Here is a 26,198-nt window from a genome sequence, read left to right on the forward strand (position 1 = left end):
AATGCTGAATTAAAATCTATGAGATCTTAAAAATAAATCAAAATGTGTTTACTTCAGATTTCTGCTTTCTTCTCCTTGAGCCAACACACAAGCCCCGACTTAAATTTTTCTTCTCCTATAGAAAGGAAAATTTAATTCATTTATTTGTTTCTGTAATGTGGGAAATTACTTTTAATCACATGCCTCCAGATGACAGCCCTTTAGGAAAAGAGAGACATGTCATCTTGGTGTCCTTTTGATTCCCAGTCTTGGCTGTTGCTGGTAACAAATTGTGCAGGTGAAAAGCACACAAGAGAAAAGGCAGTAGCAGAGTTTCTAGAGTATTTCCCATCACATTTATTACCTTTCTTTGAGTATAAATCAAAAATAAAGGTTTATTTCCTGATCTCTTTTATTTAGCTCAAAAAGAATAACAAAATATTTAACATGACAGAAACATGTCTGGCTGAAATAAACACCACTACATTTCATCTCATATTTGGACAGCTTTGCCTGTCCAGATTCTAAGTGGAATACTCTATTTTCTTTGCTGTAGGATTATTCCATTGTTTTCAGCACTGATAAACTGCCTATGAACTGCATAGCTGCATGTTCATGTTCATGTTCCACAAATTAAGATGTACTTCTTCCTTATGAAACTGTGAAAGGTTCTTTTTTCCTTCATTAATTGGTTAAGTGCCTGCGGGATAGGGTCCTTAAAGGTGAGAAAATCTGTGCTAACCAGGAGGGTGGGACAAGATCACTTAATGGGTCTTCACCATCTGTGTTTCTGACAGCTGACCCAGCAGATGAAATCCGCGGCACTGTGCAAAACCCTCAGTGGTTGGATACCAATGCTTCATGGCAGACACTGTCTCCATATAATTAGAATACAAGCTTATGTAAGCTAGGAAACCACCAGTAGACTAATTAATTTTGGCAGGTAGAACATAATTCTCCATTTCCTGGTAATTAACTGGCAGTGATTTTTTATTTTGTTTTTTAACAACTCACTTTTTAATTAAAAAATGAGTTTGTAGAAATTTCATAATCCATACCAACTAAGACAGAAGAAATCCTCCAGAAGTAGAGGATGCTTTCACGTATTTTGGTAAGATTGTTTATGCTGCATTCATACTCAGGCAAACTGCTACTAGTTCCCTTAGAGATATAACGAAGAATTTACAGGTATTTTGTGGATCTTAGGCCAGAGGAATATTGCAGGAAGTTTGGATTTGAAAAAGTTTGTGTTTAAGGTATTTTCTATTGTTAGAATTTCCATAGAGGAGGAACAGTTCTCAACTACTTATCATACTGAAAATTACTCATGCATTGGTTGTTGATACATTGTGATCTACATTTTAAAAGGCCATTCAACTCAGAAATTCAGCATAAAGAAACTTGCAAATAAATATATTGTGATAAAGGAAAACATGATCATATGAAGGCTGACTGGAAACTGTTAGAGCTGGTCACCAGGAAATCAGCTTCTAAACCACTTTGGCTTTCAAATGTTATTTCCTCCTACCTGAAGTCTTTTTTTTTTCTGTGAGAGAAAAAAGACATTCACTGATGACAGTAAGTCTGGTCCTGTGTGAATAAAGCTGAAATTTTTTCACACTGTTGAAATGCACCCCTGTCCACTATCTGCCTTTTTAAAAATTCCAAGTCATACTTCTGCTTGCCAACATCTGACGTAACAAAACAGCTTCCTGGTTTCTGTGGGTACTTGGACACTAGAAAGGCAGCTAGAAGCTACTTTCCCCTTCTACAATTCTCCAGTGCACAGTCCTCAGAGGGTCACTCTGATCTGCATGCCCTTCTATTGTAGTTGTTGTGAAAAAAATTCCCAGCGGGTTTAACTCAAGAATTTGAAAGCTTTAGATTTGTTTTCAAGATGCCGTAACAAAAGACCACAGCTGAAATTTAAATGGGTTCTCTTGTACGTTTATTGTGGCATATTAACCCCAGAAGACAGACCCCCCAGAAGAAGGCTGGCTGCTGACCTCAGCTTCAAAGTGCATCCACAAAACATGTTTAATGTACAGGCAGAATGGATATCCACAGGCATTGCTGTAAAATTGTCCATCACCAGGGTTTACTTACACTGTGAGAAACAAAGGCTGACATTGTATTTTGCTTATTACTGTGCAGGCTATTTTGATCACTGGCTCCAGAGTAATAGTAAAGGCAGCCTTCTTCTTTGTATCTTCCTTAACTCTAAAGTTTACTATGGGCAAGAGATTTCCCCACATTAGCAAAGATCTTTGAAACACACAAATAAAATCCCTCTGAGAAAGTTAAGGACTGTCTGCTTTAGGACTTGAATTGCAACACCATACATTGTAGAGTTCACAATTCTTTTTTCTCTTTCCTCTATTCCTGCCCTTTCCTGTGCAGCTGTTCTTTGGAGGGGATTGGATAGGCACAGGCCTCCAACCCTACTGATCAGTGACACAGATCTGTTGAGCACAGCCCCTTCCTGCTGTCTTGGCCCAAGAGATGTTAGACCTAGAAAGACTTCCACATGAGGAGTCATTAGTGTCTAGCTTGTTTGCCACATTCATACTGCCAGTCTGCTTTCAGAGTTGAGAAAGACTGTGCTGTGATGAGTTCTCAGTGCATCACATAAAATTGTCATTTCACCTCCACTTGCCTGAGGGGGTCAAACTGAATGGTCTAAAACAGGAATTTTTGTTTGCTACTTTATATTTGCAAGCACATTAAACAGCAAAATTATTTTCCAGAAATAATTCAAAGATTTTATTGTCATACATGTCTATGGAAAAGCATTGTCTCCATTTCTATTTGCATGTGTAGGGGGAAAGGATTGCATTTAGTTTAGAAACATCTAAAAGTAAAGCATTCAGTTCTGGAGCTTGCCTGTCTTTTTTGAAATGTATCTCTCTACAGCTTAGAGATACAAGGAAGCCATGGAGATAAATTCATGTCCCTGCCTTTCTTTTCTCTTTGCTCCAGTGACAGGACTGAGTGAGAAGGTTAAAGTAATTTCTCAGGCCATGGAAAACAAACATCCTTAACTCTGCCAGGCTGATGTAATATGGCCAGATAGAGCTGTCCAGGTGAACATGTCAGTGATGCTACTCTGAAGAAAGATGAGAAGCACCAAGATGAGGAAGGCAAGCCCTGCGGTTGAGACTTGAATGGCATTTGATTAGACTTTCTTCCATGAATTTGAGGAGCAGAGTGGTTCTGGAACAATATAACTGTTAGCATTGCAGTGGATTCCTCTTCTGCCCTCAGTGATTTGCTATTGTGGAAGTAAATTGACATATTTTCATGTGAAATCTCCTATTATCATCTCTGGACTCGGGCTGGATTGAGAACTAGCAGAGCTGGAAGGAAAAGAAGATTAGATTGCTCTTCAACAGCAAAAATAAAAAAAAAAACAAACCCCTTGTCCTCTTTCCTCACTCTCAGAAACAACTTAAAAAACAATAAAAAAAGAAAACTTCCCTAAACCTCCTTCCCTAGTGACAAGGACACCAGGGGAAAGCTTTTCCCTTACCAGCCCTCTTAGTGCTTGCTCCCACAGTTTTCAGTTTGTGTAAGCCTCAAGAAGGAAAATAAAACAGCAAAGTTCTTGTTCTGCAAATAAACCAGACTTTGTATTTTATTTACTGGTCATGCTGGTCTGGGAAAAATACTGTTTATTCATCACACACATTCACTCTGTTTCAAGTTGCAAGGATCTATGTGCAGGAGATACTAAGCATATATGTCCTCTGTAACTACTCACCTTAACATCAAATATTAGTTTAAAAGAAGGACCACTTTCCCTTTCTTCCCGCTCCACAGGACAGCTCAGCCCTGTGTCAGAGACAACTTGCACAAAGACAATAGGGAAAATGAGGCCCTTATTATGCAAGTGCATCATCCTCTCTCCATGAAAGCTATCAAGTTTTTTCTGAGAGCCTGGACAACAGATTAGATTAGCATCTTTTCACTTGCGCCTCTCCAAACTACATTTAGAACTTCCTCCTTCCTGAGTCAACAGTAAGAATTTCCGGCCAGAGTCAAGAAAATACAGCACATGAATACATGACAACTTGTCATGAAACTTAGTAGCCAGAAAGAAGTGGGACACCCTGTCAAGAAGTCAACCAGATTTTCTAATCTAACTGGACAAAAGAGCAAACATTTCAGTAACAAAAAAAGATCACAAATTAAATCCCACCAAGACATCATCAAATTTAAAAATCTAGAAATCTCTAAACTAGGTCAAAGAAAAAGTGAGAACTACTCACCTTATTACAATGAACTTCCATTGAGTTTTCTGAATTTCCTAAGCTCAGAAGAAGCTTTATACTATAGAGAGATTGCTGGAGCTCCTGAAGATCCCACTCATCAATCACCCATGGAGGACTAAAAATACATTCTGCCTGCCTACTACCATATATTACCTTCCTAATTACTCCTTTTGTAACTTTCAGGTGCAAAGATGCTAGCATTCACTTTCCAAGTATATTGCAATTATGAGCCATAGCAACCCCTCTAAAAGCTCCTGGCATAAAAATAATGTGAACAAATACAGGCCAAGCTTACTGTCACAAAAACAACACATTTCTGATGGAAACAGATAACCCTTATAATGACTTTATGTTCTGTTATTTCAAAAAATTATTCATTAAAATATGGTGTTTAATGCTCCAGATTCTGTACCATCATCCTTTATTATTAAGTCAAGCTGTGTATCCTCAGTTAAGAGCACTGTCTTCCATGTTTTATTCCTCCTGGTAGTCAGCCATGATGACCTATATATGCAAACAATATTTATTGCGGGCTTGGGGATTTATTTTGCTTTTGCCAGGATTGCTGTGCTTTGCACAGCATGGTTCTGCCTCAAGTGCTCAGCGCCTGCTCAGTTGCAGCCAGAAAGCAGCTCAGGCCATTCTAATGGCTTGTGACTAATGCTGCTCATCTAGGATGCTTGAACCAAAAACTGGGAAGACAGCATGCTATTTCTTCCTTTTACTGGGAAGAATTTTTTTCCTATCTTAGCATAATGTACTTGGGATATTCAGGTGAAAAATGTTAAAACAAAGTGAGAAAAGAAATAAGAAAGGGGGTTGAATTTTCTTTCATAAGAGGTCATTCAGAATCTTGTTTGAAGTAGCTTCTCTTTCTTCCTGTCATTAATACTACACAAGGCTTTGCTAATGCTTTTTTAAAAATGACTGGTCCAAATTATCAAATTTTTCCTTGTATGAAGGTAAAGTCCTCAAGAAAGACATAATTTGTACTTTTTCTCTTAAATTATTAAGGTTATTAATGCAAGAACCTGGCCTAGCCATTTATACAGCACCTATTTTTCAAGTGATTCAAGCACCAAAAACAATCCACTCTATCCACCTTTAAAACCAAACTAAACAAAATACATTCATGGTTTGGAGCATCTTTCCTGATGAGGAGAAAGAACTGTCTCCTAAAGTAAACCCAACCCACTTTACATCAGAGTTCCATATACATCCATTGTTATGGTGAAACAAGCCCTAGGCAAACACTGATCATATTTTCTTTCAGTTCCCATATGAACAGTATTGGATAAAGAAGGATTTATAATACATAAAGCAGCCTACCCAGGAAAGTAACATCTCCAGATGCATAAATGAGCATTCTATCAAAAGCTGAACAGGCTGAGTTTTCTTCACGACTCAAAGTTAAACTTTGAATACATTTGAGGCTCACTTTTGTGCCAAAATGAAGAAGTATCCAGCCATCTTGAAAAGGGACTTAACATCTATATTACAGCTGCTTGAAGACACTCTTGTAGAGCCCTCGTATAGAGGGCCAAATTTTTCATTGAGACACAGATCTTCAGTGTACCAAAATGGATGTATTTAAGTTAAATGCACCTTCTCTGGTTTTTGTAACAAATATTAGTCCCATTCAAATACCTAGGTAGATTTGTATTAAATATACCAGAGACCTCCTAAAGTTATCATAATGAAATATTCGGAATTGACCAAAGGTTTTCAGATCCAACCTTAAGCTGAACCTTCATACCAGCCTGAACCAAATCCTTTTAGAAATACTTGGAATAAACACACTTTCAGGCTAAAACTTCAAGCTTTCATGTTCCTTTTTCTTTCAATTAGTCAATCAGAGTTTTTCACATAGTATTGGTGCCTTTCATAGGAGGAATGGTATAACCCTGTACAAAGGGAACTTATAAAAATCTCGTGGTATATACTTTGACTGACACCTCCAAGACACTGGAAACAGCTCTGAAGGTTTAGCTTCCTCTTCTAATAACTACAAATCAAAGGAATTTTTTTTTTAAAAAAAAACCCATGCAAAACCCACAAAAAACCCCAAAACCGTCAGCTGAATCCAGCCCACGGACATGGAAAATAATGGTAAGTGGTATTGATCCTATATGAGGACAGCAGCAAGATGCTAATTGTCAAATACCTGTAGGGTTAGACCTTCCAAGAAGGTGACACAGCCAGTAAAGGTTTTTGCCATTTTTAATTCTTCAGTAGTTCCCCAGACACATAGAACAGATTAAAAACCAATGAATTGGTAGACATGTCTATTCTTATTTAGCTAGGCAAGGGAAGGTCAAAGAACAGCATATGCTGTTATGTGCAGCAAAGATGCTGTTATTGATTAGCACTCCTGTCTCATATGAGAATGGAGCAGAGCCCCATGGACTGAGCTCAATGAGAAGAACATGGTTGTGTGGAGCTATGAGGTTCAGCTGCTTCCCCCTGATCTCTCTCTGCAGCACAGTACTCTGACTGATCAACTTCAACTCTAACCGAGCTGGAGAGAGAATTCAGAATTACACACAGGGTAAATGTGGGTGTGTAACCGAACTTCCAAAACCAAAGAAAGTTAATTTCCACAGCAACATAATACAACCTCTTTGCAATGGCACTTGCACAGGGCAGGAAAGAAGGCAAGAGATATGTGTGCTTTGTAGGATGAGTTTCTAGGCTGAATGGCTCTGCAGGCCCTTGCTGTGTTGTTATTGTTAACTGTTTTATCTCTGGTTTTAGAGTGTCACTGTGAAATACCAACAAAGTAAGTGAAGTATAAACTTGTATTCGCAGAAGCCTGAATCAACACTTCTAATTCTTCCTCTTGGAAAGAGTGCTCAGGGTTAAAAGGTTACTTTAGTCTCCTTGTATATTCATTTGCTTCTCTGATTAAATTGTCCATAGCAAATCAGAGTAAATGTCAACATCATGCTCTCTTTTAGTCACTGTGTCACTAAAAACTTTGTACTCTACAGCTGACAAAAAGAAAGGATATTGTGCTAACACAGTGATTGACACCAGTGACTTACAGTGCAAGTCTCAGGCTCAAAGCCTGCCAAATGGGTTGTTACAGATTATACCTTGTAGACACTGTAGTTTCAATTCACTCCACCAAAAAGCCCTCAGATGGCGATGATGATGCTTCCTGCAAATGTTGTCTAGATAGGAAACTCTGCTCCAAAGAAACACTCAGCACCATCTGCTGAGTTGATATTTGCCTCTTGCTTATGCATGTGCTCATTGTTCATTTTTAGGAGTCCATAGACATCAAGCACTGGGAACCTAAACAGAAACAGGTTCAAGGCAGATCACACATCCCACATTTACCCACACATCCTATACTCTTGGGAAGTTTAAGAATGAAAGTTATAGATCCAGAAAGCTAGAAGGAGTTTTGCTAATATCGTGGTGGCCAACAGCTGGCCTGAATTAATCCCAATTTTATAACTGAAATGTCACTAATTATATAAGTACCTTTGTTATATAACTTGACCAGTGTGGACCATTGGAGAGTAGACCTAGGCCATTGAGGATGCAAGCAGCTATTGGTTGGTTGGCCAGATGGCAACTGGTTCAACCAATGGGGATTAAGTGCACAGACCTTCAAATCTACATAAGGAAAAGAGCACTCAATAAATGTTGTCTTTTGTGTGTGAACCATGGTGTGTTACGTCACGTTCCAGCCTCCAACATCATAGCAACACACACAGTACTCACTATATAAAATATTAGGAGATGAGGTGTAACACAGCTGGGAAGAGGACCTGATGAGAGTGGTGGACCATGAAGGACCATAAGAAGCCAAAGGAGAAGTAAGGATGGAGCCTAAGAAAGCTGGTAAGGACCTAGGGAGGTTTTACTACCTGAATATAAAATGACAGATTGACAGGGCAGATTTAGAAAAAATTTCCCTTTATAGTGGCATGTAAACAGCACATTGGGAGAAGAGAAGGCCCTCATTCCTCTCTAAACCTGAACAGGTTGCACTTGGCTCACACAGGCAGATAGTTTGAACCTCAGCATGTGCCTGAAGAGTAAAGAAAGAGGGACAGTGAATGGTGAAAGGACTTTTTTCAGGGTGCATGACCCATCCATAGCACAGAAAGTATTCAGGCTCCCTGGTGTCCTCATCACTAAGAGGTTGTGCTGCTTAGTGATTTGGTATCAGCTTTAGTTTAATGATTAGGTGTTTGAAATACCTCAAGTGTCTTAATGTTTGAAGTAATCCTGAGGTAGTCAGATCACTTTATCAATTCTGAGTATATTCTTACTTCCTCCCCAGGAGCTCTCTTGTCATTGTGCTCCAAAGCCATCCTTTGAGGAGTCTCCAGAGCCATGTGGTTAGGAATGGGCCAGGACAGGGTTAATCCTTTACTCTCAGCAAACATGTAGTTTAGTAATGGAAAATGTAAAGATAAAAGCAGCTACCATCAGCACATTTTCTTCCATATCAGCACTTTGATGTTGAATTCATTGTGGTTCAGAGCTGGGTCTGGTTGCTTATCAAGGACGTAATGAGCAATGTCTAAGATGCTTATTATGGTAACTGCGATCAGACGTATTTCTGCATCTGAGCACAGCTGGTTTTACGTCTGTGTGCACATGAGGCAGACAGCTGTGAAGCAAACATCCTTAAAGTGTATGCATCTTTCCAGTCGGTAAAATGGACACACATTGATCCATTCTCCACTCCAACAGTTTCTACAGTCTCAGAAGTGTGTTACTCAATGCCTCCCTTTCCCCATGAGACCCTCATTAACATGTACATGTGCAGTGGCTTCATGAAGGCCTTCTGCTCTGCACTCATTTGCTCATTCCAGCACACTATGATTGCACAGGTACACAGCAGATGCCATTATCTGACCTGGCATTTACCAGCAATTAAAACACAAAAACTATAGAGGCTTGTCAAGACATTTTCTCTTTGTGGGATTCCTTGGTTTGTTTCCATATTGTTAGTGAAAATAGCTGCAATCCCTGTCTACAAATATTGACATATCACCTATTGCACTAGTTTCTTTACATCTTGAGGATTTTTGAACTTCCCAATCTCTGTCCATTTGCAATATGCTTCATAGTATTTTGTAAATGCTTTTTCTTGTCAGAAATTAGTAATTTGCCACTTGTCTGCCACACACTGATCCTAAACAGTACAAGTACATAGTAGCTAAGTAATGGTGCTGTAAACCCAGCCTTCTTAGGGTTTCCTTTTCTGGCAGTGTCTGGGTTCTCTGGGTTGGCTTGTGTGTTTTTGACATCCCATCACAGATATTGTGTAATATCACATGTGTCTTACCCCCTCGCCCCTGAACAATCATCAGAGCTGAGAGAGGTTTATTTTTATTATTAATCAGAACATACTTTGAGACTGATATTTTTCTCTTCCATAGTCTTAAGTAATTTCCCTCTGCCTCAATCCTCAGTAAGAAATTTTGTCTTTGGGAGAAGTCAGACATCTTGTGCTGCTAGGTACAGGAAACACGCTTAGTGGTCTCCCAGGAAGGCTTTAGCACCTGAAACTCATCACTAGAATTCAGACTGCCTTGAATTCAGCCAACTCTCATCACACAAGGACAAGACTTATCCAATGCATTTTGTGCTTATCTGTTTCAGCCAATAAGACTGCTGAATATGAATTGCTTAATTGCTGCATTTGTTATCTAAATGCATCTAAGAAAGAATGAGTAACAATCAAGTCGGACTTTATAGCAGAGTCTCATTCAGCAGTTCTGAGATAACTGGAATTGAAAGCAGGAACCTTCTTCAGCTAGTTTCTTTACATCTTGAGGATTTTTGAGCCAGGAACAGAGACAGGGCTAAGAAAAAAAAAAAAAAATAAATAAAGAATATGTAAAAAATAAGATGACTCCTCACTTTAAGCTCTAAAGAGGCCCCTAGGTCCAGCTGGATATACTGAATTGTCATCTTCAGTTTCTCAACATAACACCAGTGCTGAATCATTTATGGAGGTGTATTTGCTTAAAAGTTGTCCTCGTTAAAATTCAATTACATTGAAACTACATAATCCCTCATTGTAATAACCTGATAGAAAGCCTTTAACTGCCACACCACATGCCCATTTAGCCAGAAAATTAGCTCAGCAAAGCACATAGTCCTAATTTAGTAATTAGGGTACAGTTTGTATCAGGCTATTTCAATAAGATTGGGAGGCAATTTACAAGGTAGTTTTGCTCATTGCCAACTATTATGCCAACATAAAGGTATGTCAATAGTGAACAGAATCCCCAGTGCACATCTACATAAAAATGATGTCTTTGTGCATTTCTAAGAGTAAAAAAGCTATTGTGAACAGGGTCTTCTGTTTGTAGCATATTTGCCTAATCAGTGTATTATATTTTCTATCTGTGCTAAAAGGTGAACTGGATATGTTACAAGAATGTATTACAAGATGTAATTTGTACATCTGTTCCTGCAGCACCAGATAATTGTCCTTGACTTTGCTTGATTTTTTGAAACCTTAGATGTGTCTTTTAGGGTCAAATTCTCCTGAGTGTACCTTAGAAGTATTGAGTGGAATATAAGATTATGGACTGTTTGCTGAAGAATGAGCTGTGGATTAAATGGATTTTATTAGGATCTGCTTGTGAGTCTGGATGACTTTGACAGATTTATTAAGCATGAAGAGATCATAGCCTGTAGAACTTTCCACACCTTGACTTGATGGGGGAAACTAACTTTTGTCTGTGCAATGGGAATATTTGTTGAGAGGTGATACCGATGCCATGAACTGTATTTCTATAAGGTCCAAGAGAGTCAACGTGATATTGCTGACCTCCTCTCTACAACTTTTATTAGAGGCCAGGTAACAGAAAAGCACATCTATGCCGCTTGCTCTCAGTATCCACTGCTATCAGCAGCAGTAGATTTTAATTACTATGGTAAATGTGAAGCAGTTGACCATTGCTAATCAAAGCTAAAAGGTCTCCTAGAAACAGTTAGTGATGAACTCCCGAAGTTTTCAACACACAGAAGCTTACTAGTGCCCTTTGCCAATGCACTGGAGTAGTAAGTTTCAAAGACCATAGTTCAAGATAGCTCCAGGACTCTAGCTGCAAATTGGGGAATTTTCAACACTGAAGACTTTGGGGGAAGTTTCAACACTTTCAAGACTGATGGGGAAAAGTCCAAGGGGGAGCAATGATACCCTGGTATTTAGACTCTGGCTCCCAGAAGTCAGCATTTGCTTGGACTGGGATCTGATGTGATCAAGACAAGCTGGTTATACAGTGTCTTTTCACTTTGTCCTTTATTAGGCTGTCCACTAGATGGTTTCTTTCCTTGGCTTTTTGGTGGGGTTTTTCTTTACTGATTTTTTTAAACAATGTTTAATGACAAATTTCAAAAGCCCTTTCATGGGAGCCAGTCAACCGAAGAAAGTTCTTTCTCACTGAAGCTGTTTCTAACCCCACAATATTGCAGGGGAGGTGGCATGAGAGTGCTTCAGGAATGAGGATACATTTCTGAACTTATTCAGAGCATTTTTAATTAATATTCCTTCTAGCTATCCTTCATTTATATTTAAAACTTCATTTTGGTCCCTTGGTGATCATTTTGTTATGAAGTGTTAATGGTTCTCTAGACGTATACATCTTCTATTTGTATGAGTGATTTTTATCTCATACTAAGTCTCTTTGCCATGCTAATGAAGTGAATTACTAGCTTTAATTAATATAATTACTAGATTATTTTCCTTGTTATTTTTTAACAGCAGAATTGAAATTCTAGTTGTTATTTATAAGTGTTTATGTAGAAACATAGCTAGACTAATAGTTGTTCTGTTCTCATGTGCAATATCAGAATAACATAAAGGGTTGCCACTAATAAACTAATGCTGAACTACCCAAACTAAATAGCTAATTAAATAAAACTTTTGTGCATATTTAGCTACACATTCCATTTTTATGTGCAAAAATATTATTACGTCTCTATGTACCCTTTTTCACAGACAGGGTTTTACATGCAGAATTATCATACATGAAATTTCTGTTGTGAGGCAATGCTAATATTTTTCCCTTGGAAAAGTTGAGTTGCTTGGCAGACATGAATTTGACTGAGCAGGGACTTGGTAGTAGACCACACAGCTGTTGACTTTGGAGGTTCTGTATTATTCACTGAATTTAAGCTTTCATTTTAAAACAACTAGAAAACAAAACAAAATATTCATTAGCCCTTGTAATTTTAGAAATACTCATGTCAGACTCTCGCTACAATTTTGCTCATTTCACATCTGAAAGAGTCACAAATAGGAAAATGCAAGTTGCATCTGCATGATTACCTGAGTTTTACATGTTTTCAATCCAGCCACTGTGGTTACACTATGAACCACTCAAAGTACAGAAAATCTGGGGTGGTCAGGTTGACAGACCTGTTTTGACACAGAAGAAATCATTTATCAATGACTCACTGAATTCCTGTAGCTGCAGCTCTAGGGACCACAGCTGCTTAGAATCTCTGCTGAGCTCCTGTGATAATGATGTGTGACTTTTGAGCCTTTGCTGAGGATCTTGCAAGATTTAAGTAATGTTCTTTAAAGTTTGCAAGTGAAGACTAGAAAGATATAAAGCCATCTGGAAATAGCTTGTCAGAAGTCATATAACCCACAACTTGTCTTGACCCCACAGGCTCTTTATGTATTAGAAATTCTCTATTATTTTGTCTTCATTGTTCTAAAGGAGGTTGCTCCTATTGTGTTCATTCCATGACAGGTTGGAACTGACTGATAACATGATCTCTCAAGAAGCAGCAAGAGCAGGTTTCTTTTGAGGGTGACGGTAGAGCTAGCAAGACAGGGCCTTCACTGGTAAGGATATGGCTCCATGGTATCTGAAGAAGAGCAGAGCAGGTCTGGTCATGGTGGCCTCGCACAGGGAACCAGGCCACTAGGGCAGTCAGAGAAGCAGTTGTGATGCCTGTGGGTACACTCAGTCTCTGCTTCCAGCCTAAATAAAGAGCCCAGGAAGAGCACCTCCCAGCTCAGAGGAGGCTCTCAAACTGCTTCAAGTGAATTATATTTGCCTTTATGTGCTACTGTGGAACATCTTTTCCTTTCCAGTCTCCAGGCACTACATAAACAACTAGAATGAGCAGGCAAATAACTACAGGCTGGCCTATTAAGAACTTCAAGATTTACTCTCCTACAGACTTAATCAGCATCCAAAGCATCTGTACAGCACAGTGTAGTCTGTACAAATTACCAGCACATCATTGACTAAGGTGTAAAATACTGCCAGTGACCTGAACTTGGGCAAATTGTTTCCTTAGTCACATATATCCTACCTCTTCCACCTACAAAATGAGACAGGCAAAAAGGTTTAGAACCTGAACTCTTGTGTATTTGTAAATAGCTTTGAACACCATGGGTGAAAGACTCTACTGAAAGGAACACTCACTGGAAGCCAGCACTTGAGAAGATATGAAGTGGAAAGTTCTGGAACCTGGGCAAGTGACAAGAAGGAGCAAGGAATGAGAGAAGACCTACAACTGTGCCAGTTCCCTCAAGATGGTGATGAGCATCTAAAAAAGGGACAAAAAAAAAAAAAAAAAAGAATAGAAAGGAAGTGGTCGGCTGCCAAAATGGTCAGGCCTGATTACATCAAACAAATGTAATTGTTTACAGTGATTTATGGGCCAATCTCTCACCAAAAGGTGCAATTTATCAGTGAGTAGCCAATACAATTAGTGCTGCTCCATGTATCACTCATGGTGCTGGCTCCCTAGCAGGTTTTGCTCACAGTTTGTTATTACAATAAGTGTAAGGTTTGCCTGACCCTGCTTTCACCTGGCACAGGAATTGCTGCTCAGGGCTGAAAACCACAGGATGTTTCTGCAGCCTAAGCATGGATCTGCATAATTGATAGGTTTGAGCCAAAGAGGCTGTATAGAGAGACATAAGCTGAGAACAGGACTCAAAACTATGAGCAGGACAAGTGATACATCCAAAAATGGAAAACTAGCATTTGCTAGGGAACAGTTGTACTAAGAAGGAACTTGATCTACTGAAAACTAATCCAAGCTCACTTTTTGGGTTGCCCTCTCTTAACAAAATGGGGCTTGAAAAATGGGTAGTTTAATGTTTTTGAACTGAAAGAAATGGGTATGTGTATGTACGATTTAACAAATTAATGAAGAATTAATCCTCTATGATGCATAAATAGTGAGTCTTAAAATGCTTAAGATACTATAAAAACAGTAGCACAAGTAGCAAGGGATCTATATAGAATTCAGTCTGATGTTTTAAAGCATAAGGGAATCACTGCAGCAGCAGTGAAAAAGTTGGTTCTCCTCCATTCTTGCTATTACATATGCCCAAAGAATTGGCTGTAATTTAAAAGTCTATAACACCTGGTTTACATTCCCTGAGTTAGAGATGAGCTGCTTTCACAGCTTACAGGCTAGTGGTTAGAAATTCACCATTCGTTATGGTTCCCGAAGAGATATTCTCAGTCACATGCCTTTTGTGGAAGAGGTTCGCTGTCTTTCTAGGATACTCTGAAACCAAAATAATGCCATTATAAAATCAAGACCTAAATCTGTATACAGTGATGGTTTGGATAACAGTTTTTCTTTACCGAGATAAACACCAGACCTAACAAAGAGCAGAGCTCTTTCCTTACACTTTCTTTCAGCCTTCTTTAGTGTCTAAATCTGCCAGTCTGGAATAGGTTCCTTTGTCAGAGAAATATAGCCAAAGAGATGATTCAACTTTGTGCTGCATGTGAAGTAGCTCAGAGCTGCAGTAATGATGAAGGAATCAATACAAGGGCATGGATAACAGGGTAAGTGGGAAGTCTTTCACACTTGGCAGGTTTCTCTGGGAAGTGTGCTGCTGCTGCTGAGGAAATGATTGGTCTTACAATGGTGTTCACTGCAAGCATGAAAAACTGTGATGAATTTATCCTGCTTATTCTTACACTTCTGTGAAAAACTACGTTCATTGTTCTGGTAAATTTTAAAAGGTTTAATTAAAAAAAGACAATAGGAAACAGACAATAAAGCAAAGGGTTAAAACAGCTGGGTGCTTGGCACTCTGCAATGAGCACACCTGGTGTTTTGGAAACACCCTTTATATACCATTTCTAGTGCATAAACTTGATGCATATTCATAGACTTTATGCATATTCGAACTTTTCTATTAACTAGTTTACATTTTCTAGGAACTATTTTGCATGGTCACTCCTTTTAGAGCATGCACATTTCTTGGCTTGTGGTTTTAATTCTTAGCATCTTTTAATTTGGGGTTTGGCTCCTTCTTTCCACAGGTGTTGAGTGTTAATAATCAGCAGGGTCCCCATCATCTGTTCATTGAATGTTATCCTAACTAAGCAAACAGTTCAAACATACATATATCGACTATTACAGCAAAGCCATTTTAACATTATATGTATAGCATTCATCTCAATATTTGCAAAAAGCCAATATTATAATATGTATTTATAACACTTCCATACAGCTTCATATCTCCATATGATCTGTAGAGCAGATCAAAAGGCCACCAAGTGCACAATGGACTGTTAGCATAATCAAGTGCTTGAGAGCTGTTCTCATTGCACATGAGTGGAAGGAGCAATTTGGAAGTCAGCAGGATGAGAGTTTTGTCTTCCATGTAAACTAGCAGGTAACATCGACTTTATTTAGAAATAAGAGCATTGACAGGAAACAGAGACAGTGCTTATCTGAAAGCCTGTCCTATAGGACTTGTTGCAGATATCTTTTCTGCCTAGTGAGGGAGGGGGAAAATGTCCATTTTTATTGCAAATGCCTCCCAGTCACTGACTTTTTCCTAGATCAAATGAGTGAGGTCCTCCTCTGGAGGTATGGAAGCAACATTTTTTTCCTGTTAATTTTTGTAAAGCAGAATGGAGAACTGTAGGTTCCTTTTTTAACTTGTATATTTCCAGGTTTGAAAAGATTTTGAGGAGTATCTTATGGCTTTAAACCAGGAGTTGAGGCAAATGGGAGCAAATCTGTTCTGAGGCTATAATGGTAAGAAAGGAAGGGAAGCTGGTAGGAAGGCAATATAGACATAACTGCCCATAACTTTTTAGTGTTGAAGTATTGTTTGTGTTTGATTTTCGTTTCCATGCATGTCAATTCACATCTGTTTCCTAGTTTTAATTCTGCTCCTGGGACAATGGGACATTTCCAGCATTTCAACCCTTCTGTAAGGTTGATTTTCAGTGACTCAACAACTGCCCCCTCCAGCTCAGAACAACTTAAGGGAAGCAGAGAGATTTGGCATTTCGAAGTAAAGCTATGCTGTTTGTTCCTGAGGATTCAAGTCATGCTAATCTTTGAATGACTAAGGTAAGGTGCTTCCAAGCCTTAGTCCACTCTCCATGCTTGTGCAAAATTCACTGTTGTCCAGTTGGATGCTGTCGTGGTTTTAAACCACTAACTATGAAAATTACTTACTTCTTGCTATGAGATATGGATTAGAATAAGAGCAAAACAGGCATACAACTTAAAAGGGAAAAAAAAGAAATTTTATTGACAAACTACAATAATAAGAACACCAGAATAAACTTCCAGAAAAACCTTTCCATCTCTTATCTACCCACTATTCACTTGTTCACATGACAACAGAGACAAAAACTCTGGAACTCTGATGGTTAAAACAGTCCCAATTCTTGCTAGTCTTTTTACTAATCTTTATAGAGAAACAGAAGTTTCTTCCTGTTAATTTATGGAGTTTCTCACAAGAAAACTATTTTTGTTATAGTTTTCTATTGCCCTAATGTTAGCTGCTCAGAGCTGCTATTATTAGAGTTCACTCCTCCCATTTTCACATCACTCTGAAGTGTGTATGGGCCATGCGTCTAGAGATAGCATTTTTAAGGATAAGTTATTCAAAGGCAAAAAAAGTCTTCTTCATCTGTTTCTGTGAGCTTCACCAGAAAACAGTTTTCTCATGGCCTCTCAGGGCTTCAAATCTCTCAACAGTTTTTTCATGGCCTCTCAAGGCTTTTAATCTCCCAGTACTTCACTATACTATAATTACTCTTTACTCAAATTTACACTTTGAACACTATTCCTCTCTAGATCTTATATCATGAATTAAAGGAGTTCTTTTCAAGACTTCATTGTCCATCTCCATAGTTTTAACAGGGAGATATTTCAGCTTAATTAAAGCATCTTCTTAATTCTCTACCTTTCTTGAAGCTTCTTTTCTTTCCTGTCACTGGTAGTTTATAAAGTCTCTTTTCATGTTGATCACTCTCTCTCTCTCTCTGGATAAAAAGATTAATCCGCAAGTCTCATCTGGGTAATGAAAGAGTTAACATCTTGCCCAGGCTTTTGTAGATGGTTCGGAGATCTCTGCCAAACAGGAGCTGGAGCCGTCTGCGATGGGAAGTTCCTCATGGCTGCTCTGGAGCGTGTAGTCTCTGCTCCAACCCGCTGCAAGTCCAGGGCCTCCTTCTTTCTTAACTGTGCAGTTTCTAGTAAATTAGTTACAGCAAAACCTGCAGCCGAGCCAGAGATCGGCTCGGCCCGGCCCGGGGAAAACCTTCCCCAGGCCCCCCCATCTCCCGGCCGGGAGACGGGGCAGGCCCGGCCCCATCCCCGCCCGGCCGCATGGCCTGGGCAGGGACGGGAGGCCTGGAGCTCCGCCACCCTCCACAGCCAGGAAACAAAGAGAGCCCAGAGAGCTCTGCTTTTACATTTTAAGGTAGGGTTCACAAGTTGATCCCACTTTTCAATGGCCTAAACTGCTGTCAATTCCCAGCAATGACCAATAATTGGTCAGGAGAAAAGACTCCAAGCACTTCCCAGCAACTCCAACTCCCTTAAAGGTAAAGTAACTCCATGACAGATGCCCAGAAGTCACCTTGGGTAGAATTTAGCCTTCTGATTTCTGAGACCTACAAGTGCAGATATCTGCAAATATTTTCACAAATAAGTCCATAACAATAAAGTGATTAATTATAAAGTGATGAATTAAGGAATAATTCAACATTTTTTGTAGCGAAAGAAATAGACAATAAAATACCCAACCATAAATTTTGCTACAAACAAAAGAATGAACTGACCACGTCCTTCAAAATAAATTTGCAGAACATTGTGTTGTGAGATGTTGTAGGGATCAAAGAAAGGCTCACTCAAAAGCAGTGAAGCACATTTATTCAATTAGGTCATTCAAGGTCTATTAACCCACATGGTCTAGATACAGCCTTCAACTCAGCAAGTCTTAAAAGTTCACTGGCACCTAGCTGGGTGTTTTCCAGGAAGTGAGCCATGCCAACACTACTCTGATCTGCATTGGCAGCTAGAGATCGGATGGGGACTTAAAAAAGGTCTCAATATGACCCAGCACAGTTGTGCTTGCACACTGTCGTTCCTAGATTCAATACTAAATATCCTTACCCTCACCAGCTCTGAAAATGCCAAATATACTATTCCAGTTTCCTCTTTCTGCTGCTAGACAGCTGCTGCTTTCTTTCTCCATAATGAGTTTTAGTGTGGTTTGGCCATATTTTGGGCTGGTGTAAGGGCTTCTGGTCCTAAGAGTAACAGGAATTATTCACTGTTTGCTCCAAAGCATTTGCAAGCTGGGTTGTGTTGTTTATCCTCCACTGTATTAGGAAAAGATATCTTTTGACAGCTGGTAATTCAAATACAAATCACTGAAAAGAATCCATGCTCTCAAGGAAAAAACCCAAACAATTAAACATGCAGTCCTATAATATTCAGTAGAAGATCGCCTATCTTTCCTACTAAAGAGCAAGGGAAAAGTCATCATTTATACTGAGAAGTGTGCTGTGGTGTGATGGGTAAAACTACACCAAGAGAAAATTTATTCTTTCTTTTTATTTAGGTAATACTGATTTCTAGATTACGGATCTACTTTGTGGACATGGCATGTATGCACTATTTTCAGCTCATACCAGCACTATTGATCTCTGGACTGTCACCTCCACACACTTGGAAGATCACATTGTGTAGAGATGACAAATAGTCCCATCTCAGAAAAAGTTAAAATTGCCTTTTTCTTATTTGATTACTTCTTTCTTGCACTGAGACACACTGTGGCACAGAATTAATGAGCAATAAAGTGTGAAATTAATTTCTGATTTTCAAACAAAGGGAAGATGGGACCATGTAAGAACAAAACATTTTCACAGTTAAGAAGACATTTCAGAATACCTCACATTGTCCTTCAGAATACCTCATGCTGTCCTACTCTGTCAGTGCCATTGCACCTTATAGGACCACCAGCTTCTCCCATTAAACAGCTCAGACTACATGATCTGACTTTGGTCACAGTCAGGTATCACTCCAGCTCCAACTTCAAAAACATTACCCAGAGATGAGAGTACTCTACCACTGACTGTAACAACAATGAAATGTAGATGTGGTCTAGATTAAACCATCCTCAGATGTGTGTGGCAGGAAAGATCTCAGCAGTGCTGCACATCTGATTTTGAAAAGGAATAAGGTTTGTACCATTTGGGGTAGAGGAAAGCACAGTCCACAGTCATGATTTGGGTAGTTTCTGTAACAGTTTCTACCCTATTTCTTAGTCAAAGATGTTGAGCACTCTTGACTTCAGACAACAAACCCATCCTTGTTTATAACTGAGAGGCCAACTTTGGTGTGCTAGGAATATTTTATGCAACTCAGGCTGTGAGGCATGCTTCCAACACTTCTAATTTCTGTTCTGTTTGTCTTACCCAAACGTTTTTATTTAAGAGCAAAGAAATTAAGTCAGGAACCTGTAATGACCATCCCTGGATTTCTTAGTTTCTCTGTGAAAATGCTGTGAGCCCATTTCCATCTGGATCCAGATGAAGTGGCTAGAGAGAGAGAAAATAAGCTCACTGCAGCTGTGTTGACTCAAATTCCTTGGCCTCCAGGAAATCAACTACACTGTCTTTCAGAAAACGTTTTCTGGCAGCTTCCCTGATCATCCCCATCCACTGAGGAATTATGCACCAGAGCAGTCATTCCCACATTTCACCAGTAAGGTCATTGATGCAGCTACTGCTGCTGATTTGATATTGTCCAGATTTTACTTTTCCCTTCCTTGTGGAGCTGGTGCATCTGTGCACACAAACTGAGATCCCGTAAAACTAGGGAACCTTTATTTTTGTTGACCATTGCCACGCAGCCTGCTCAAGAGCATCAGCATGTCTGCCCACTGTCTGCACACATTGTACTTTTCCCTCTGAAATTCCTGAAATTCTAGGCTAAGAGAGAGCTGCATAGTTGCCTTGTGACAGCATAGCAGCAACAGAGAATTCCAGCTGACTTCTTAGTAGCAAAATAAAAAGAAAAAGAATAAAATAAAAAGAATAAAAAAATAATAAAAAAAAAGGCCTTAGAAAAAAAATGGATGGAGCATCACAGTGCACCTTCAGTGTGACAGAATATTATTGATATTGTTTTCGCACTGAAAATGAGATGGAAACTGAAAAATTAATTCATGCTTATTTACCACAAGTAATGGAAGAGTTAAGCAGAGATGCCTGATTTTCTAATTCTGGCTTTTGCACCTGTCATCCCTTCCCTCCCTTTCCTGTTCTAGTCAGAATTTTCCCTCCCTACTCTCTGTGATAGGTCCCAAAGAATTCTGGACACTGAGGGGTGAATCTCAGAATTTACAGTGTGCACAGGCCCATTCTAAGCACTTTTCTAGAAGCCAGAAGAAAAAAGCCTGAACAATTTTTTCTTTATACAACAAGCCTAAGAAAAAACATACTATCAGAACATCACATCCTTCTTTCTTGTTATGGCAAACACACTTCTCATGACAAGAATCTCACACAAATTTTAAATCCAGCCAGACAACTTCTATGTGATCAGAGACAGGTGGACATCATACATATATAGTGTGCAATGAACATAGTTAATCTCTCCTTTTTTGAGCAAGTGAAAAAGCTATTAAGAAACACAGCACGAGTTTCCATCTGAAAAGCTATTTCTTGCATACATAAAGCAGAACAACATCTCCCTTTAGGGTTTTACTGGAAAAGGGCCACTAATTTCTCATAATTAAATACAATTGCCTCAGTTTTAAGAACACTATCACTAAAGAGCCATGTTCCTCCTGCAAAGCTCATAAATTATTTAAAATGCAGCAAACACACTGCATTTTTAAAAATATGTGACATTACTATCACTGTTATTGGAGAACTTCCTTCTTTTGTTTTGACCTTTATCAGAAATGAATTTTTGTAGGTTTCTTCTGAGATGTCCTTCTTATAAAATGTGTTTTGTGAAAAGTAGCCATGATAGTAAGCATTTTCTTTGAAAATATTATCACCAAGGTTTTTAAAGACCTGATTTGCTTTCATTCATTCAGTTTCATCACTAAACCAGTGCCTCTCGCTGTTTATACTGCACTGATGCAGTATTCCACACAGACCTGGCTTTGTTTTAATGCCATGTAATGCAAATTTCCTCTGAAGTTATTTCACAGTGGAAGTTAACATCTCATATAAATACAACATTAACTAGCCATATACATTTTTAATATCAATAGAATCTTGTGGTTTAACAGTTGATCAGACTTACCCTTCTACAGCTAAATTTATTAATGGTTCCTATGTCAGTCCTATCCCTACCTCTGAAGAATTTCTTCACTGTTTTTTATTTTTTTAAGCAGGGACTTCACTGAATCCATCAATACATACAACTAGGTGAGTTAAGTTTTAGCTATATCACATATCTGAATATGTGGATTTCTAGCACTGTACAGGTTTCCACACTTTCTGAAGCTTGTATAAAAAAAATAAGTCCACACAGTTACAAGCTTTTGCTCAGAAAGCAAGATATAATTGGGATGTGTCATGTTGATGTGGAGAAGTCTATGAAGAATATCAGGGATATTCAGTGACTCTCTTCGATTTATGAAAAATATCCTTTCAAAGTCTCTTTTTCTTTTGTGATACTCATGTTGCCCTTGTACTTAACTGTAATTTTCAGTCTTATATGTTTGCAGTTTGTACACAGAGTGATACAGCATTGAATTGAACTCCAAACAATTTCAAGTTTACCCAGCTACAAAAACTGTATAACCCAAGAGGCCACTGCATTTACCAAAAGAGTGTATTTCCTAAGAACAAGCCAGTTCTACTGCAGAAATTTTATCCCTTAATGTTTTAGCATCAGCTGCTTGCAATATAATGGAAGGCAGATGTCTTGATACCAAGAAAACATTTCCTTCTCAAATTAAGTGGTAAAACATTTGGAGTGCACTTCAAAGGATTTGAGGTAAAGATTTTAAAAGAGCTGTGTGTAGAAAAAAGAAAATATCTTCGGATTTTTGAGATGGGGAAAGATCAAATAATTGTTCCAAAGCCCAAAACACTGCTTTACAATATATTTTTTTTTTTTTTCAGATTATGAAGTTTCATTTGCCACATTTTATTTTCAAAATGCATCATTAATTCAAGCAGCTGAAATTGTTTTATTCAGAACCGTTTTTAGTGCAGGCACCTCATCCTCTTCTTCTCCATCTAAAGCAGACACAGAACAAACCAACTCAGAATGTCAGTTTGTTGATTATACTGATCGTATCTTAGGACTGATAGAAAGTCCATAATATTTTTAGGTTTTTATGGCTTTTGATTTTTAATTCTGGCTCTCTGTCACTTCCCAGACTAAGAACTTTATTCTGAGCAGAGTACAGGAGTATAAGATTTTCCCAGACTAGTTGAATCTAGACTGAAATTAATTCTGGGCTCTATTTAGTCAGTTTGCATGCCTGGCTTTCAGGAAACTTAATAAAGCTCTGCACATAAAGAGCAAGAGAAGCAAAAATTAACACAATTCAGCTAAACAAAGAACACAGAAAGAAAGGTACATTACTTACAAGCAGGTCTCCTTTCTGTGCATTGAAACACTTACGTTTAATCAACCTCAGTCAATGGCCCTCTTACACCTCTCTAGGTGGCCCCACTTACTTCTGTGTGCTTTATTTTCTGCTCTGTTATTTTGAGAGTCTGTGTGCCATGTCTCTGCCCTGACACCAGGCATCTGAGTTTTGAGAAGAGAGACTTAAATTGCAGCATTAATTAAGTTATTAAATTAAAACTTAAGTTATTAAATTACAGCAGTATTCAACTGTTCATATCTGTTCAATATCTGCAATGCAGATGGCTGCACTGAAGATAGTTTCCCTACAGTCTCCTCAGTCACTGGACACAAGTGACAGTGAAGATTAATTACAACATCCAACTCAGGTATAGATGTGTATGTTGCAAATGTTAGCATTTTTCCAGATTAATCCTATCCCCAGAGTCTGACTGAAAAATCTGGTTTTGATTCTGTTCTTGTTAAGCATCATTTCCATGTCTATTTCCCCCTTGCCATCAATGGAAGCAACTTTATTTTCCTGTTCTCTTTTCCTTAATCCCACCTTTTGTGGACACACATAACCATTATATTATGTAGGACCTGGGCACACCCTGGGACAGAGGTCAATGACACATTTTCATTAGCAGCCTTTTTAGAGACAAAAGGCCCTCACATCTTCCTGGCAGGACACTAAAGTACAAAGCCACTGAAGGTTTTGCCACTTATGCCACACATGAGTTCTGTCCTGAGCTGAAGCTAAAATCCAACAAATTTTCCTTTGGCCTTGTTGGATGGATCATATACAGAAGCTGAGATGCAAAAATCCAGACGAAATATTTCATTGAAATTTAACATTTTACTTTTTCAAGTGTAATTGTTTTAAAAAATAGCTAATAATAGCAAAAAAGCTAATAGCAAAAATCCCATTATTTACTTTACAAGTCTCTGATTGTCCCAAAAAAGCATGTGTGCTACAAGGACTGTTGTCTGTCCAACACTAGAGATGATGGGATGGAGATTATCAAAGCTATCTACAAGACACTTAGACCTTCAAAAATTCCATTTAAATTATTTCAATAGGGCATTTGTTTCACTGCACGATTAATTTTTGTTAATAATATTAACACCCCTCCAAGGCCTCCACTGAGCTCCTTCAGGACAGGTGAAATATTAAAATTATAGGACTAACCTATATAATTATTACTCCAGGGATAAATGGGAAAAACTTGGGACTGCATAGGAATAAAAACATTAATAATATGAATTACTGTCTCAGAGGAAAAAAAAATATCTAAGTTTCCAAGATCATACACCACCTGCTTGAATTCCCCTGCTGGGATGAGCACAGTCCCAAAGTCTGCTGCTTCTACTGCCCTTTCTGATTTGCTTTGCCATATGCAAACACTCCCTCCCACATGAAAAGGAGATGGAGATTTTTCTTCATTTCTCCCTTTTTTTTATTATTTTTTTTAGTCATAGTTACAGACCAAAGCTATTATCTTGCTTTTGGAAAAAAAATAAAAACCTTCATTCCTCTCTGTTTATCCATATAGGCATATATATGTATGCATATATATAAATATATGAATAAAAGTTTTATTCAGTTTATCTGAGAATTTTTTTTACGGTATTACTAAAAGAAGAAAAAATATATTAGGAAAAAAATATAAAATTTTGTTTTCACTGTATAAAATTGTTACATATTAGTATTATCCAAGACTGCAATTCATGTTTGTGCAGTGGGTCCAATTACACATTGTGCGTGCCTCATTCCTACAGGTCAACCCAAATGTCTCTACCATGAAGCTGAATTTTTAATCTTCTCCCAAAGGGCATTTCTGTAACTCTGAGTCCTTTATTATGTATGACAACTGAGTGACCAAGAGATGTATGTGTTCAAGTAAGGACTGCCTCCCCTTCTCAATCTTATCTCTCAGGTTACAAGTTTTACAGCAGGTTTTGGCAATAAATGAACTGAGACTTCAACAACAGAGCTGAAGTATAAGGATGTGGTAGATTGATCTGAGAAATCCAAACGATCTGCTGATCTTGGAAGTGAAAAAGTTTTGTAACCCAAGTGCATCATTTGTATTCTTTATGCATTAACACTGATATATAAAAAAAACATGAAAGAAGAATCTCTTGGATGCAGAATACCCAGCTGAGTTCAGGCACATTGCATATAGATTAATAATTTGTATGTAATTTGGAAAGTCCATCTGAAGACTTCACAAACCCCTGGGTTAAAGACATTCTCCACTCCTAATAATAAAAGCTTTTTTATAAACCACAAGAATTTTGGTACTTTTGCTTGTCATGGGAACCCAGATTTCACATTCAGAAGAAAAGGCACCTGTTCACCCTTGTCAGGGTGGCCCCAGATGCTGCTCCAGTCTGTGGTCCAGGGGTGACACCCATCCAGATGAATTAATGGGTGCTCTCCTATCTCTCCGGATCACTCTACAGATGCTGGGAGACACTGCTCAGAAATATGGGACACATTATGGGATGCAGGGGTAAAGCATTTCAAGACTCCACAAGATTCATTATGGGATGCTATAGGTGAGGAAAGGCATGGATCTAGGTGACTTGGGAACACACATGGGAAAACAGAGAAAAAAGTGAATAACAGGGGCTGATTGTTGATATACAGATTGCTGTTCAGTGCACTTTTATGACTGTGCACAGTGCTCAGCAGAGTCTGCTTTACGTTACTGAATTCCCTTTCTAAGGATTTTTCTATTATATGTGCATATGTAGAGGTCTAAGTGCCAACAGCTGAAGTGGGGTCCAGGCTGAGACGCCAATGTGTTGGTGATGGAAGCAACTGGAAGAAGTAAACATGTGTAAGGAAATACAAATGCATGAACGAGTATGTGAGCTTTAGTAAACATTCAGCCAGGCTTACTGGTGAAATGGCCTGGGTATCAGATGTGCTTGTGTTTCTGAGGGGGAAGCCATGCAAGGAGCTGGCTACCAGAGGGGCCAGGGGAGTCCCAGTCAGCCATCGGTGACCTCTCAGTATGTATGTATGTATTTGTGTATGTGTGCTTCTGTGAGCAATGGCGCTTTGCCAGCAGCTGCACAGGGGCTCTGGACCTCCGGGGCTCCTATGTC

General features: G+C 38.7%; 1 long non-coding RNA gene across 1 annotated transcript; it reads left to right on the forward strand.

Annotated features, from left to right (window-relative positions):
• Window positions 1–17,702: 17,702 nt before the first annotated feature.
• LOC111927619 (uncharacterized) lies at window positions 17,703–25,363 on the forward strand. The gene is made up of 4 exons (XR_002863664.2): window positions 17,703–17,952; window positions 21,889–21,922; window positions 23,381–23,467; window positions 24,861–25,363. It is a non-coding gene; the product is annotated as an uncharacterized LOC111927619 (long non-coding RNA).
• The last annotated feature ends 835 nt before the right edge of the window (window positions 25,364–26,198 follow it).

This window comes from Cyanistes caeruleus, chromosome 2, assembly GCF_971803275.1.
Source record: "Cyanistes caeruleus chromosome 2, bCyaCae1.hap1.1, whole genome shotgun sequence".
NCBI lineage: Eukaryota > Metazoa > Chordata > Aves > Passeriformes > Paridae > Cyanistes > Cyanistes caeruleus.